The 12,937-nt window shown below is 41.2% G+C and overlaps 1 protein-coding gene and 1 pseudogene across 4 annotated transcripts in view; one reads left to right on the top strand and one right to left on the bottom strand.

Moving 5' to 3' along the window:
- The window catches only part of PDSS2 (decaprenyl diphosphate synthase subunit 2), a 230,023-nt gene that overhangs the window by 165,658 nt on the left and 51,428 nt on the right, over positions 1-12,937 (bottom strand). The window lies entirely within an intron of this gene.
- Positions 8,680-8,822, top strand: LOC132237833 (small nucleolar RNA SNORA48; annotated as a pseudogene).

Genomic DNA, 12,937 nt, shown 5'->3' with positions numbered 1-12,937 from the left:
TTTGACTCCAGAACGGCTACCTGAATTACTGTTTCTTCATTGAAGTTCTTTGGTTCCCAGAGACCAATAAGGTTGAGGAAGGGTATGACTCTAATATGAAAAGGTAGATAGATTTTAGGAGTAAAACAAACAAGCTAGCTTTTGTTTCTTGTTGGTACAAGACGGAAGAGCCTTTAAACAATCACTGGAATATCAAGTTAAAATAAAAGAGCTACTATTAGTTTTTAAACTCTATGCAAATAAAAAATTAATATCTACATTTATTTCAGTGTGCTGACATGTAGTATAATGTTTACTCATATTTCTAAAGTGAAATGTTTCCACCAGTACAAAGGTCACTTTATCACAACAAACAATAGTCCAAGATTCTAAACACTGCTCATTAATAGACTACAGACCCAGTCTCAACCACTTTATCCTAGAATGGTAAAAGTAATAAACTCAAATAATAACTAATATTTATTGTATGCACTACTCTTAGCACTTTATGTTTTTACTCACTGAAACCTTATACAAGGTTGTAAGGTACCACTTTTTATCCTAATTTTACAGAAAGGGAAACTAAGTAAAAAAGAAGTAATAAGTAAGAGACAGGGCTGTAAATTAGGGCCATGATTAGGATTCAAGAGCATATTACTCAAGAACTAAAAAGTGCTCCATAATATACAAGCACTGACAATCCTAACTGTATGCTCTGGTCCCCATTCAATCTGGTCTCAAAAAGTGATATAAATACTGTGTAAGTTACTGTCTACATAAAAAAAATTTTAAATTACAATTAAAATGCACAATTATTGAAGTATGTATAAAAGGTCTAATAGTCTCATTCTTTCCCAAAAAAGCTATTATTCTCTATGTCTGTATTCTTCCAAAATGTCCTTTAGTTAACCATAATGAGATCCAGTAATTTTCTATCAAACATCATTAACAGAGCCATCTATATATTTCTGGAAAAATTTTCTATTATTTTTCCAGATGATAGAAAAATATTTTCATGAGATTTTAAAGGAAAGGGCTAATAACCTAAGACATTTTGGTAAAGAAACCCACGAAACACAGAAACCTGGTCAACTTTATCACTTCTGAGGCCTGCTGAGTCCCATTTCACAGTATCACAACTTTAAAAGGTTGCTAAGAAGTGTACTTTGTATTAGAGCAAACTTTCACGAGAAAATGCAGCAAAAACAGTCATCCTAAATAATAAAAGCCTAGGTAGAAGATGGCCACCACAAGATGGCTGCGTGCACAGCAGAGGCAGGGTCCGATGGCTGCTCCACATGGTGAGGCCTGGGGGTCCGGCAGCTGTGAGCGGCATGGAGGAGCTGGCAGGGGAGGGCAGTTGTAGGTGATCAGGCTAGCAGGGGAGGGCAGTTGGGGGCAAAACAGGCCAGCAGGGGAGTGGTTAGGGGGCAATCAGGCAGGCAAGCGGTTAGGAGCTAGCAGTCCCAGATTGTGAGTCGGACATAACCCAAGGGGTCCCAGATTTGAGAGGGTGCAGGCTGGGTTGAGGGACACACCCCCCCTCCCCCACCCAACGCACCGGGCCTCTAGTGTGTTTATAAAAGATCAGAAAGTTAACCAAAACCTTGCTACTACTGATATGTTGGGCTGATAGCTCTATCAAGTTAGTATTGGTATTAAAGACTTTATCGCAAAAAGACTTATTTACTTTGTATAAATGGGCCACGATTGATCATCTTCTATTTCTCAGTATCACCAAAAAGAATCGCACAAACTTAACTATACTAAATATTCCATACAAGTCAACAGTAAGGAAAATAAAGAAACAGAAAAAAACTCAGTTTGGTATTTATAGTTGAATACATGGAAATAAGGATTTACTCCCATTTTTAATATATAAAATTCAGTAGAAGATTCCAAAATTCTATTATTAAAAAGTCTTTTATGAATATGTAATTTTAGTGCAGCTTACATTAAATACCCCATTTGTTTCATTATGCTACAAAAGTTTTCAAAATTCTGGGTCAAGAGGGATATCATAATACCTGGGTTCCACTTAAGTTATCAGATCAACTAGAGGCCCGGTGCACAAATTCGTGCACCAGTGGGATCCCTCAGCCTGGCCTGCGGGATCAGGCTGAAACCGACTTTCCAACACCCCCCTAGGGGTCCTGGATTGTGAGAAGGCATAGTCCAGGCTGAGGGACCCCACTGGTACACGACTGGGGCCAGGGAAGGATGCGAGAGGTTGGCCAGCTGGGGAGGGACCATGGGAGGGCTCCAGGGCATGCCCAGCCTATCTCACTCAGTCCCGATCGGCCGGACCCCAGCAGCAAGCTAATCCACAGGTCAGAGCGTCTGCCCCCTGGTGGTCAGTGAACATCATAGCGAGCGGTTGAGCAGCCTTAGTATATCATTAGCATATGATGCTTTGATTGGTTGAACGAATGACTAGACACTTAGCATCCTAGGTTTTATTATATAGGATAATTGAACAAAACTGGAGAATAGCTGGTATTCGAAATGGCATGGGAAAGGGGGGATAGCATGGGAAGGGCAGGGAGTAATTTTTCCGAAAATTAAGTTATCATATCTAGTTTGATATTTTGCCTCTGGATTTTATGCATTCTACAAACTATTTCTACCAGAAAAAATTAAACTGCTGATTCATCTATTTGGGGTGATTGTAATCCCCCAGCAGACTTTGGCAGTATCTAGAGATGTTGGTTGTCACAACTTGGGACGATGCTATTGGCATTTAGAGCGTAGAGGCCAGGGTTGCTGCTGAACATCCTACAATATATATCTGATAGTCTCCCACAACAAAGAACTATCAGCCCAACATGTCAGTAGTAGCAAGGTTGAGAAACCCTAATTTAGAGACTGTACTGTGTACTTATAACACTTACCTCATGGAATTATTATGAAACCTAAATATAAACATTTACCATGGAAAGCTATGTACACAGTACCCTGACACATACTATGTGATCGATATGCATTAGTTATTACTATTACCAGTATTACTACTGTTGTCTACAGCCAATGATTTTGGCTTTAAGGAAAGATGGAACAGATGCAATCCTATTTTACTGGCCCCAATGTAAAAATATTAATAACTTTTAAGACATTGAAAGAAAGACTGTTTTTGAAGAATATAGCAAAAAAATTTGAGTGTCTACGCAGACATCAGGTTTGTATAAACAAAATGTGGATGTACACTATCATTTGGGATTAAGAAAAATTACTTTGAGATTTTTATTTACAGTAAGAACAACAGTAAAATATATACAGAATGGGACAAAGGAAGGTTAATAGTTGTCTGTATTGAAAATAATTAATAATACAAGATTAAACTGTTTCACGTACTCACAACTGTAAACCTACTTTTGCCCCACCCTGTATTTTTATTCTTTCTTCCCTAAGCAGGATTCCCAGGAATATCAATTGAATATTTTTTTACAGTTATTACAACAAAATATTTTTTTAGTACCCACAATTTTTAAAGTCAGAACCATTCTATTTACAGCCAAGTACTTCCCTGCTATAATTTTTCTGACATTAGCTAATATGACAGCAATAACTAAACATGGTTAGACATTGTAATCCTATCTAATAAAAGAGAAACATGGTAATTAGCCGTATGACCGCTACACTCCCCATTGGCTAATCAGGGCGATATGCAAATTAACTGCCAGCCAAGATGGCAGCTGGCAACCAGGCAGCTTGAAGCTAACATGAGGCTTGCACGCTTCAGTGACGGAGGACTTCAACGTTCCCTGCCTGCCTTGCCGGCCTCTGAACTTGCAGTTTGAAACATTGTTACAAATATAGAAGCTAAACAAAACCCCAGAAACCTGCTTTCAGCCAGCCGGGATCTCAGAGCTGGAGTTGATACAGTGTTTCGATTATAGAACCCAAACAAACCAGATACCTGCTTTTAGCAGCAGAGGCCTCAGAGCTGGAGTCAGAGCTAAAGCTGGCCCAGAATTAAAAAAAAGAAAAAAAGGAGCAGTTGGGAGCTTCAGTCACCCACCAGCCTGAAAACAGCCCTCAGCCCCTCACCCAAACTGGCCAGGCACCCCAGTGGGGACCCCCACCCTGAAGGGTGTGTAACCAGCTGCAAACAGCCATCAACCCCTCATCCAGGCTGGGCAGGCACCCCAGTGGGACCCCCACCCTGATCCAGGACACCCTTCAGGGCAAACCAGCCGGCCCCCACCCATGCACCAGGCCTCTATTCTATATAGTAAAAGGGTAATATGCCTCCCAGCACCAGGATCAGCGGAGCCGCGAGGCCTCCCAGCACCGGGATCAGCGGAGCCGAGAGGCCACCTGGCACTGGGATCAGTGTGACAGGGGGCAGCGCCCAAACCCCCTGATCGCCCTGTGGCTCTGTGTGTGACAGGGGGTGGGGCCACAACCTCCCTATCCACCCAGCTCTGTTCGTGACAGCGGTTAGGCGCCCCAACCCCCTGATCACCCCGCCGCTCTCTGTGTGACAGGGTGCGGCACCCCAACCCCCTGATCGGCCCTGCTCTGTGTGTGACAGGGTGTGGCGCCCCAACCCCCCCTACTCCCACGGGCCCTGCTCTGTGTGTGACGGGGTAGAGCCATAACCTCCCCATCGGCCCTGCCCTGAGTGTGAGAGTGGTGGCGCCCCAACCCCCTGATCAGCCCTGCTCTGTGGGTGATGGGGTAGAGCCATAACCTCCCCATCGGCCCTGCCCTGAGTGTGACAGTGGCGGTGCCCCAACCCCCTGATCAGCCCTGCTCTGTGGGTGATAGAGGGCGGAGCCCCAACCCCCTGATCTGCCCTGCTCTGTGTGTGACAGGGGGCGGTGCCCCAACTCCCCTATCGGCCTTACTCTGTGTGTGAAAGGGGGAGCTCCCCAACCCCCTGATCGACCCTGCTCTGTGCGTGACAGGGTATGGAGCCCCAACCCCCTGATGGGCCCTGCTCTGTGCACGACAGGGGGCAGCACCCCAACCCCAATTTGCCCTGCTCTGTGCGTGACAGGGGGTGACGCCGCAACCTCCCCATCGACCCTGCCTTGACTGTGACAGGGGGCTGTGCCCCAACCCCCCCAATCGGCCCTACCCTGAGCATGACTGAGGGTGGCATCGCAACCTCCCAATCCACCCTGCTCTGTGTATGACAGGGGGTGGTGCCCCAACTCCCCAATCGGCCCTGCTCTGAGCCCGACCAGGGGCTGCACCTAGGGATTGGGCCTGCCCTCTGCCACCCGGAAGCAGGCCTAAGCCAGCAGGTCGTTATCTCCTGAGGGGTCCCAGACTGCGAGAGGGCACAGGCCGGGCTGAGGGACCCTCCCTCCCCACTGAGTGCACAAATTTTTGTGCACCGGGCCTCTACTCTAAATATATAAAAGCCTAATATGCAAAGTGTCCCCTTGGGAGTTCAACCGACTGGGAGTTCAATCGCTCACTATGACGTGTGCTGACCACCAGAGGGTGGCGCGGAACAAAGGAAGGCCCTAGCTGGAAGCCGGCAGCTGCTAGGGACACTACCTGTGCATGAATTTTGTGTACTGGGCCTCTAGTTATATTATAACTGCCTTTCCTCCCCAGTTACCATATTATTATATTTGTTATCTTTTCAGATTCCTTTTTTATTCTTATACCAATAAAAAGTGTTTCTAAAGAAGTAAAGCCTTTACTTATAAAAAGATAAGGTGGCACCATTCAATAGGATAGTGTTAACATTTTCTCCCCAGTTCTTGAAAATGCCAAAATTCTCAAATTAAGAGTCCCTCAATTGAATGCATAAAATCCAGAGGCAAAATATCAAACTAGATACATTAAAGGAATTTTACAGAAAAATGACTTTTGGAAAATTTTAAATGTATTTTTTATTCTTTTACTCAGGGAAAAAGCTTATGACTTTAAAAGGTTGGAGAATTTAAGCAAACACTCAGTGGTTTTGGAAATGTAGTTTCCATGGCAACCAACATGGTCTTCTTTATATAGCATTATAAACAGATGGTAAAGAGTGGTCATGTTTGTTTCTTTGCCAGTATATCAATAAAACTGCTATAACACTGTATTGAGTACACTTGAACTATTTAATAAATTTATATGCTAACCACAAAATTTGGTAATTTACACAGACAAATATAATTAACTAGTATCTGGGTGGGTTGTTTTTTTTTCTTTTTAATAAACACATGAAGATCTTGAACAGCGAAGTCACTATACTCCATAGAGTCAACAGTCTTCCTTGGCAACACTTTGTACAAATGTTTTCTCAGCACTTGCCATGCAGGGCATATCACCACAAATATGATTCTGACAAGGAGAATATAATGGATTAAAATAAAGTGCAACCATATTTGTATATATATTCCATGGCCACCTTTTCTTAAAGAACAAAGGAGAAATTAAGAAGCACAAAGAGTTTCTTTACAATAAACAATAGGTTATAAGCAAATGGCCAAATTGTTGTTTAAAAGTCAGATTCCATCCCATGTTCATAGTGGCTTTCAGAAATGCAGGTGCTCTGAATTCCCCTGGTTTAACTGTGGTAACTTGCTAGGTACTATTTGCTAAGAAGCTAAATTAAGCCAACAAACTATAAATGCCATTAGTCTGGCAGTAAAAGTTTGAACAGCCAATTCCTGCACGTATGATCAACACATCTGAGGCAGGACCCTGTATCTGGAGGCAGTCAGTCAGAAGGGGCTGTCTATGAGCCTGTTGACTCTGCAGGGGCATTGGCGATCCTTCTTAATAGGCTCATCGTAGAGGCCTTAACATATTTCCCAAGCTAGATGAGGAATGTTTACCTTAAAAAAACACCTTGAGACAGTACTTACTATTTTTAATTATATAAATGCCATTTTGACTACATTTGCTAAACGTTTCCTGTCCTACATTCTCCCTCTCATGCATCTAGCCCTAAATTTGCTGATTTTTATCTTTTATAAATTCTTTCTATGCTTCCCATATCAAAGTAAGTTCACTGGAAGTGAGATATTTCATTGTGTAAAACAATCCATGGTGGGATATATAGGAAAAGGGTATGCATATTTATGAAAGAAGTGAATTTGGGTGATGTAAAGTATATCATGGTTTAATTTAAAAATTTTCAGTTAAAACATTTTTAAACTAGTAGAGACTGTCCTAGATTTATATTTGACTCAAAACTGGGAAAATTTTTTAAATTATGTATCTTGGATGAGCTACAGTGAACTCCATAGTCTACCAAAAACTCTTGCCATAATACAGTTTTTGGGAATTATTTAAACCGGGAGAACCTAGGAAAGAGCCTCCTTACTCATATGGGGCTGGAGAGTCCGCTATAAAATACCAAGTGATCCCTCAGAAGCCCTTTTTGGAGGGTTTCAGTATTCCTTCTATAGTAGTTGTAGTGTAGGAAACTAACAATGAGAGCCCCTAATTTAGCTTAACTTCTAAGAGTGGTTCTCAACTCTGGTGACAACAGAATCACATGAAGGACTTTAAATATAACAATACTCACATCCTAGCATATGCCAACTTAGGCAGAATCACAAGGGTTGGGGTTCAGGCACAAGTATTTAAAAAATACTCCTCAGGTGTAATTTTAATGTATAGCCAGTGTTAAAAAAAGAAAAGAAAAACCTACCAGAGAGACTGTGATTCATGTTTTCTTTATCCCTGGTGAGAAAGAGGTCTCAAATCACCATCATCTTTTCAGGATACACTATTCAGTGTTAGGTTTCCTTTTCATTACAGAGAGGCACATGACTGAAGAAAAGGCATTGTTTTATTTTTATACTAGGGGCCCAGTGCACGAATTCATGCACCTTGAAAGGAACTGTGGGCCACAAGGCTGCAGTGGGCACAGGGGCAGGTCTCTGCCCATCCTCCGTGTCCCCCCCGGCCCCTCCGCTGTGGCCCCCGGTCCCCTCTCTGCTGGCAGCACTGCTCGCATCCGCTGATAGTGTGGAGCAACTGGGGCTGGCGCCAGCAGCTGGTGCAAGTGAGGCCAGTGCCGCCAGCAGGTGTGAGTGGCGGCTGCTGCCCCAATTGCCCCTCAGGAGCAGGGGGAGGTGGAGAAGCCCACAGGGGCAATCAGGGCTGACAGCTACTGCTTGCACCCGCTGACAGTGCCAAGTTATTGGGACCGGCACTGGGAGCTGGCAGCAGGTGCGAGCGGCGGCTCTGGTGCCGGCTGCGGGTGCGATCAGGGCTGGCGCCAGCAGTGGGTGTGAACGGCGGCTTCGGCACCAGCAGCGGGTATGAGGGGGCTGTCGCTAGCAGCGGGTGCGAGAGGTGGCTGCTGGCCCCAATCGCCCCTCAGCGATCAGGGCTGGCGCCAGGCACCAGCAGCAGGTGTGAGCAGGGCCGGCACTGGCAGCAGGTGCACATGCCAGGTGGGACCTCAGTGCCCAGGAGCAAAGAATTTTCAGTAACCACCAGAGGCTTGCCCCAATGACAGCAACTGGAGTCCTGCCTTGGTCTGGCGCCCCCGCTCACCTGCTCCACCATCCCAGTGGGGCTGACACCTGCCATGTTTGGCACTCTGCTGCCCGCTGCTGATGCCCACCATGTTCCGTGCACACCCCCTGATGGTCAGCACATGTCATAGCAACTGGTTGTTCGGTTGTTCAACTGTTCCGCCTTTCAGTCTATTTGCATATTAGGGTTTATATATATAGATTTTTAAACTTTAAAAAATGTTATGGAATTTACTGGGGTGACATTGGTTAATAAAATTATTATAGAGGAGGCAAGGAGACACCTGATTGGTGGTGTTGCTCTTATATCAGTCAGGGGCAAAGCAGATGTACAGTCCTTAGTTCATCCTAGCTTGATGCCTGTGTTGGCGGCCAGAGCTGTTTCATGCCTGAGGCACATAAAAAAAAGTTATTATAGAAGAGTTCAACAAAATAAAAGACTGAGGTGTGAAAAAGCTTTCCTAGTGAACTATTCCAGATAGTAGTGTTCGTCTCTTACAAAGACTATTGCTATCAGGAAGATTTGTGAATAGTGAACTTATTTTCATCCTTTTCGTATGTACTTAGTGTTTGAGTTGGTTACCAAAATAAGTGTTTTCTGAGTTTCCAATAAACTTAACAGATATTCTGAAAAACTGACTTAAATGATCGGCAGTATAATTCTCACTTATTATTTCCCAGATATCATATTCTCGTTTTCTAGAACGCCCCTTAAACTATCACCAATAGTAGTGAAAATTCAGTTATTTAAAGAAGGAAAAGCTGCAGGATAAAAAGGACACAGTCCATCCTCTGTAACACATATATAAAAACAATTTTTAAAAACCTGCCAATATACTGTCCCCAAAGAGAGTAGAAATAAATGCCATAGATTACAATGTTATCTCGAGCCACATATCTATCCATAGCAAAATTCCACCATGTAGAAAAATGCAAATATCTGGTAGACTGTGATGATAGTTCTTATGGCTTTCTCCTTTCAAATTATTTACATGAAGACCTAGGACTTTTTGCTTGATATTAAATAGCAAATAGAAATAAATAATTATAAACTCTCCAAATTGTCAGCAATAGAAATTAGGGAAAAGAGGGTACAATTAAGTAATTTCAAAGGATAAGCCATGAGAACACAGGGCCTTAGAATTGATTTATATATTTTTGTTTGTTTGTTTTCTTACATTTCCACAGACTACTAAAATTTCCACAAGTCATTTATTCTTTTCCTGTGAAACTTTATTTGACTATTTGTGTATCTGGTGCTATTAACTCATCATAATTTTACATCAAATCCTCATAATATAACATAATTGAGGTTTAATTCTAAAAAATTTCAAAACACAAAAAAAAACCAGGAAAAAAAATCACCCTAATGCATTTGGGAAGAAACAACCTATTAAAGAGAATAAGTGTGTCTGGCAGAATTCTAGAGATGACAGAAAACAAGAGGAAACATTTCTTAATGTTATTTAAATATGCACACAGGAGACAGGGAGATGTGCTAGGACAGAGTCTCAACAGGAACTCTAGTCTTCCTGCACATAAAATAGGGCTTCATTAACAATAAGGGAACAGGTGTCTTGGGATCCATTTATACAGGCTATTAACTATTATGAGCTGCTAGTACCCAAATTTATTTTAGTACTAGGCAACTGATTAAAAATAAATACAAATTGAAATTTCATCTATTAGCATGTGAAGGCAATGCCTAGCTTTCCAAAGTCTGATTTAATACAAAGGTATGTTTCTATGGACCACGGAGGATACTGGAGTTCATATACAATATCTCCTAAGTCCCAAAATAAAGACCTTCATATTAAACCTCATTTGGATGTAAAAAAAAAAAAATGAAGAATGGCCTTTTGTCTTCACCTAACAAGACCAAACAAGTTTTGTTTCCTAAGGACTAAATTTTTACTCAACTTAAACACAATGCAACAAATATGCACATCCATCTTCTAAAGAGTGGGGGAGGAAATCACACACACCAACCTCCTGCCCTAACTCCAGTACATTTCACCACATTTCATACTACTTATTTTAAAAACGAGTGGCAATGATTATCCTCTGATAATTTTTATTGTTTCATCTATAATTACTGAATAATAAATTAAATATTTTGAACATTTATGAAAAGTCATCTGTATATCTTACTAAAATATTTAGAATGTTAGTTGGAACTGCAGCAGGGATATTCTATTTCAAAACCCTTTTTTTTTACAGAATAAGAACAAAAGGTAGAGTGAGGCTAAGTAATTTGCCTAAGGTAAACATAATAGCAATATTTTGCCATATAAATTTTCAAAATACTATTATACTGGTTTTACATATCATCCAAAGATGTGAAAATCCAATGTGCTAATTGTTGTTTTGAGGTTGTTTCAAACAGCTACATTTACTTGTATCTAGTTTTCAAAAAAAATCATTTGGTTTATTCACTTATGTATATTCTGATATTGGTATTATTTCCACTTATTCCAGAAGTATTAAGTTTTTTGTGCCACACATTATAGAGAATAAAGATTGTATAGCACGATCCACATTCACATGTATCTATAAAAAGCCACTGCAGAAATGAAATGGTGAAAAATCTGAGAGACTGATGAGCAAGCCAAGGATAGAATCATAATTCTTAAAAATATGATGATAATTTAAATGGAAACACTTTAATAACTCCCAACATCAGCAATATTGACATTTCTGAACTGGATAATTATTTGCTGTAAGGGTTTGTGCATTGCACGCTCTTTAGTAGCATCCATAACCTCTACACTAGATGCCAGTAGTATCCCCCAGCTGTTATAACCAAAATGCCTCAAACACTGCCAAATGTCCCTAGGAGCAAAGTCATCCTTAGCTGAGAAACACTGGATAAGACAAATATATGTCTTACAGTTGCTTTTCAAGCTAATGATACATACTAAGTATCACCTAGAGGCAAAGCAAATTGAGAGCTTTAGTATTTTGTTGTTGTTGTTAATCTTCATCTTAGGATATTTATATCCCCATTCATTTTTAGAGACAGTGGGAGTGGGGGGGAGAGAGAGAAAGAAACATCCATGTGAGAGAGACACAACCGATAAAGTGCCTCCTGCACACACCCCAATCCAGGCCAGTATCAGACCTGCACCCTAGGTACATGCCCTTGACCGGGAATCAAACCCAGACCCTTTGATTTGTGGGCTGATGTTGTAACTACTGAGCAAAACCATCCAGGGCATAGTATTCTTTTAAAGATAGTTTCAGCTCTGAGGTACAAAGCATTAGGGTATTGAGTAGAAGAATAAAATCACAAATTCAATATCAGGGTGTGGCTTGGGTTTTGACTTAATTGTTTTTTTTTATACTAACTGCCCAAAAAGTCCAAAGAAATATGAATAGTTTCATGTTTCCAATGAAGGAGAGGTTATCATTCATTATATTAAGGTCTCGAATTATAAATTATAAATTACAAATTATAAATTAAGGTCTCAAATTATAAATAGCTCCACCATCCCCCACCAAGAAATCCTTAGCACTTTGTTTCCCACTCTTCCAAAACATAATAACCTGCCATTCTGCTAAGGCACAAATTTCAATCAAGTACCATTCCAGGCTGGTGTTCAGGGGCAAGCCATTTAGTTAATGTATAACCTATCTAATGACCTACGAGCATTAAAACAATGTGGTTTTGTTCTCTGTATATTAATTTTGCAGGGAAAAATCATTATAAAGCCATTCTCAAATTTCACATTCCAAAGATCTCAAAAATACTGAAGGTTTATTATACTGCAGATTTCTAAAAAGTCAGATCAAGAATCAAATAACATCATTGATGTTTCTATCTCTCTCTCCTTCTCCCTTCCTCTCTGAAATCAATAAAAATATGTTAAAGAAAACAAAAAAAGAATCAAATAATTGAGGTGGTAGGCAAATGTCAGGTCTTTGTAATACATGAAAGTAATGAACTGATCTCTACCTCATGCTTCTTCTTGCTCTCTGCTCTAGCTTTCACACCTGCTGAAGTGTGAAACTCTGAACAACTGCTTGCTAATGGTGGCACTGTGTTAAAAATCCGAGGCATAAGGCATATGAAAGTATTCTACAAGAAGACCACTAAGAGAGAAAGATGGAAAGGAATAGCCCAACTGGCGTGGCTCAGTGATTGAGCAATTGACCTATGAACCAGGAGGCCATGGTTTGCTCAATTCCTGGTCAGGGCACATGCCTGGGTTGTGGGCTTGAGGCAACCAATCAATGATTCTCTTTCAGCATGGATGTTCCCTTTTCCCTTCCTCTCTGAAATCAATTATATATATATATATGAATGTTTTAGAATCAGCAACCAAACAGGAGTTAGCTCAGGATTGGATTTTAAAAGTATTAGGCCCAATTAAGGCATGGGCGTGCTATTAGTGTCCCCTCGGCTTCTAGGAACCTACAGGAACATACATTTTTTAAAAAGTATGAACAATGAATGAATTTGAGAATCGTAATCAAGAGGACAGTGTTGCTCATTTTGGTTTTGCCTTCACTTGAAA

The sequence above is a fragment of the Myotis daubentonii genome, chromosome 6 (genome assembly GCF_963259705.1).
Source record: "Myotis daubentonii chromosome 6, mMyoDau2.1, whole genome shotgun sequence".
NCBI classification, from domain to species: Eukaryota; Metazoa; Chordata; class Mammalia; order Chiroptera; family Vespertilionidae; genus Myotis; species Myotis daubentonii.
This window is presented reverse-complemented; position numbering and strand designations above follow the sequence as displayed.